The 4,576-nt window shown below is 36.8% G+C and overlaps 1 pseudogene; it reads right to left on the bottom strand.

The window, feature by feature from the left end:
- Window positions 1–625: 625 nt before the first annotated feature.
- Window positions 626–2,423, bottom strand: LOC117066055 (annotated as a pseudogene).
- Between the last annotated feature and the right edge of the window lie 2,153 nt (window positions 2,424–4,576).

Below are 4,576 nucleotides of genomic sequence, written 5' to 3'. Positions count from 1 at the left end.
CCGCATAAATATAAACCCCTGATTTAATTTAATGATTTTATCATGCCAGAAGCACAGTGGTTTTAATTTTTTAAAACAGATACTGGTATCATAGGCATTTCTCACACACAGTATCTTAGTATGGACAAAAATATTTAAGATTGATTTTTGCCATGATGTTTTAAACTTTCATTCTTTTAAATACAAAATGACAGCCACATGTATTTGTTTTTTCAATAAAACACAGTCTTCAAAAAGGTACTGATGATTGCTCTTTACGGTTCCTAGCCATATGCCCTCTCTTAGTTTTTCACATAATATAAATTATATTTTTATGCAGGATTGTATTAAGATCCAGTAATTCTTAAACAATGTTAGCAAATAACTATATAAACCCCAAATGGAGCAATGTCAACATTTTCCATAGTGTACTTTCATCTCACTAAAGTTAAAGCTGTTCATTTTGAGTATTTTTTCACTTCTATGTGAAGTAGGTTGTTACGGTTTCATTAGTGGTTTTATTATGTGGCTTTTTAAAATAAAAAAGAAATTTTAATTTCTTCTACAGTTCACATCTCTCAGAAGAAATCCTTTTTTTTCTTGTAAATTATATAGTCCAGGGATGTTTTGAATAAACAAATGCTCTTTAGTAGATTAAATCTCTCACTGGTAATAAATAAGCATCTGCTTCCTTAGCTATATTACCAGTATATCCTGGAACCAAAGTAAGATGGTTTTCCTGCTCCCACAATCCATTTAACTGTTGTTTTAAAACCTGATGTTTCCATTATTTATAATTTCTGTTTTGGACACTAGTTCTGACCACCACCTTTTAATGACTGTTTGAAGCCCGTTTAAACCAAATGTTAGGTATTTCTCAAATTTGCTTTTACATAGTGAATTTACTAGAGGCAACGAGACTACCCATCCTTCAAGTAAGATATATTGTTTTTCTCCCTATAAACTGCCAGTGAGCACAGGAAGGCAATCTACAGCAATACCAAGATCTTCTGTTCTCACAAAACAAGATGCAAATTCACGTATACTTCTTTCTCCAGAAAGTTAAAGCTACATTCAATTTCAAATTCCTGCTGAGCAAAACTTGGGCCATTTGTTTCATGATCCTGAGAAACTTGAGAAAAATACTGACTGTATTGTGATGATGGGCTTTATGTCTGTGAAAATCGGAATCATTTGGGTTAAGCAAATATATTTGACTACTTTGGTATAATTTTTCAGACAGGTGGTCTGCAAAAACCAGTTCATTTTCTCTATTTGCCATGTCACGGTTCCACTTCTAGGGGACTGTTTTTTTTTGTTTGTTTTGTTTGTTTTTCCTGTAACAGAGGTTTAGAAAGGAATAATGAACTAACTTTCTATGAAAGATTACCTTACATAGTTTTGGGTTTTTTTGTTTTTTTGTTTTTTTGAGATAGAGTCTCGCTCTGTCGCCCAGACTGGAGTACAATGATGCGATCTTGGCTCACTGCAAGCTCCGCCTCCTGGGTTCATGCCATTCTCCTGCCTCAGCCTCCCTGGCTGACTACAGGTGCCAGCCACCATGCCCGGCTATTTTTTTGTATTTTTAGTAGAGATGGGGTTTCACCATGTTAGCCAGGATGGTCTCGATCTTCTATCTCGTGATCCACCCACCTTGGTCTCCCAAAGTGCTGGGATTACAGGCGTGAGCCACTGTGCCTGGCTAGATTACCTTACATAGTTTTATCTAGACTTTTCACAGCTTGTCCAACTCTTCTATTTATATAAACTGCTAACTGTTGCGATTTCTTAACTTCCTTCTTGTTCTTATTAATGAAATTGGAAATGCTTTTCCTAGTCCATCAACGAAATGATCCTGAATATTATTTCAAAAGTTCTGCTTTTTAACATTGTGCATTTCAGATGCCATCATCTCTTAAATACTGGTGTTTCTTGGTACCATGATTTCTTAGCCCAGCCCTGGCACTGACCAACCAGGCCAGGCAGCCTACAGTTCCCCTTGGCTGCAGGTCAGGCCTTACTCAGGGCCATTTCTACCTTGAGTGTTTCTTAAATCACATCTCTAAAACTTCAGTCTTATTCACTGCAATTCCAGATTGAAAAATTGAGATTTAAAAATCTTTTAGATCTATAATCCCTTATTCAATATTTGGGATTGAATCCCAAACAGCATCCAAAATTTGGAAAATGTGACATATATACCCTACACAATTTCTATCAAGATTCATAAATATTTGTTAAGCATCTATTGTGTTCATTTGAATACAATTAAATAAGACCTATTTTCTGCCTTGAAAGACTTTATAAAACTATAAATTCCATGACAGAGGCACCACAGCTGGCCAATTTCTCACTGTGACACTCAGAATCAGCACTGTGCCTGGCACAGTTCAAGTCCATAATGCCTTGGGAATTAATGAGTGGATGTTGGAGAGGAAGCAGGAATATGAACAACTAATATGATGTGTTATAACAAATGCCAATCCAATTTCTACCAAAGTTGGGTAAGGGTACAATTACCAAATCTATAACTTGCCGCTAGAACTTTTTCACTACGTTTACTTTACTCTAATCAGACACTTCCAGCAAGTTACATTTAATCCAGCTATCCTACCAAGGGTATCAAGCACCCTGGTGAATTCAAGATCCACTGTATCCAAAATACTATGCTCAAAACAGGCTCTTGATATCCAAGTATAGACTACCTATTAAAAATAAAAACTTGATATATTAAACATCACCTGAAGGCCTCCTCTTACACCTTAGCCAGTGAAGATTTTGTAGGGCTGTTAAAAGAAAAACTTCAGCTGAATTAAATTTAAAGTTTAATTGAACAAAGAACAATTCGCGAAGCAGGCAGTCCCCAGAATCACAGCAGATTCAGAGAGACTCCAGGGGTGCCTCATGGTCAGAACAAATTTAGAGACAAAAAAAGTAAAGTGACATACAAAAGTTGGAAGTGAGGTACAAAAATAGTTAGATTGGTTACAGGTTGATGTGTGCATTATTTGAACATGGTTTGAACACTCCACAGTGTAGGAATGGTTGAAGTATGACTGCTGGGATTGACCAAGACTCAGCTGTTGTTACAGGCACATACTCCTAAATTTGGTTTCTAGTCTTGTCTACTTATTAAGTTAGGTTGTAGTTCTTCCACAAGGACTCAAATACAGAATTGTGGAGCCCTTCTTAGGCTATATTTAGTTCACTTTAACAATTGCCCCCTTTTGGTCATTTTCTCAATTTTGAGAGATTGACTAAACCTTTAGTCATTGATGTCACTATTACCATTGCAAACATACTTATTCGGTCTTGAAAACTACTGAGAAACAGTAGAACAGTGAATTTTTCAAAGGCAAAAACAAGGACTTGAGGGTATCCCTTATACTGGAACATCTTTACAGGAGCAAAACAAAACCTCGTCTGTTCTAGGATCTATGTGTTTCCTTAATGTCTTAGTTTGATTATGTCACATTTAGCATGAGTGACTCCATTTTGATTTGGTTTGGTCTCTTGGGGCCTAGTGTATGAGCTTAGTCCAAAACAATGGCCTCCCATAATTTTGTTCCCCCATAAGAAAGTTCCCCATTTCAGCCAGGTTTTCACTTAGGTGACAGTGTGACTGAAACTTAGGGCCTTAACACCACTCTCAGTTACCATCATTTTAGGTTTCCAGTCTCAGCATGTCATTCATAGGTTACGGCGTCCTCAATGTTGCACGTTTCTTTCAGCTCTGCATGGTATCTGAAGAGATATCATTTGACATTCTAGAGATGGCTGCATGCAAACATTTAAAACCTTTGAGAGAATACAGAACATCAGGGAGACTATTATGACTATTGGAAGGTTAATACCAAAAGTTTGGAGTATGTTCCTTACCCAGGGTCCCCATAAACTAAACCACTTAATACTGAATAGATCAAAGAATGAGCTAAAGAGTCTACTTGCTTAACTAAGTGGTCTTTTCATTAATTCCCTGCAACTGAATCTCTACAATACCTGATGTCTTCTCCATAGGCCATAAGTGCCAGCAGCTGTACAGATACTTCTCTGTTTAGCCAATTCTATTATTTAGTATAACTTTCCCAAGAGAATTTAAAGTCTGTTGTGTAAGTATAGTCTTCACAGCAGAACCTGCTATAGAGGCATACATTTCTATTCATTGCCTCTTTTATTCCAAACCATGGAAAAAGGACCTAACAAATGATGCCCTTCTAGAAGAGTGAAGGCCCCCTGGCAATGTTCTCTTTAACTGATGATGTGGGTTAAGAGGAGTGAACCAGTGTTCTGTTTCTGACTGATTGTGAGGCAACATATGTACCATTAAAGTTTCTCACATACACTGGGCCTTCACCTCTATCAAAGTATAAGGTTATCCATGTATAAGATCAGCTGCAAAATCCTTCACAAATGAAAGTATACTCGGTAAGTGCACATAAAGAGACCTCCTTTTCACTTCTATTGTTCATAAAGGCATAAGCAAGGAAAAAATATTCAAAGATAAGAGTCTCATGATAGTAGAAGTCTTGATCTGTGATCTTGTGACAAGCTGTTCACATAAAGGATGCCATCTTCTTCTGGAGAAAAATGTCCCTAG

This window comes from Trachypithecus francoisi, unplaced genomic scaffold, assembly GCF_009764315.1.
Source record: "Trachypithecus francoisi isolate TF-2019V2 unplaced genomic scaffold, Tfra_2.0 Lachesis_group2, whole genome shotgun sequence".
Classification (NCBI taxonomy): domain Eukaryota; kingdom Metazoa; phylum Chordata; class Mammalia; order Primates; family Cercopithecidae; genus Trachypithecus; species Trachypithecus francoisi.
This window is presented reverse-complemented; position numbering and strand designations above follow the sequence as displayed.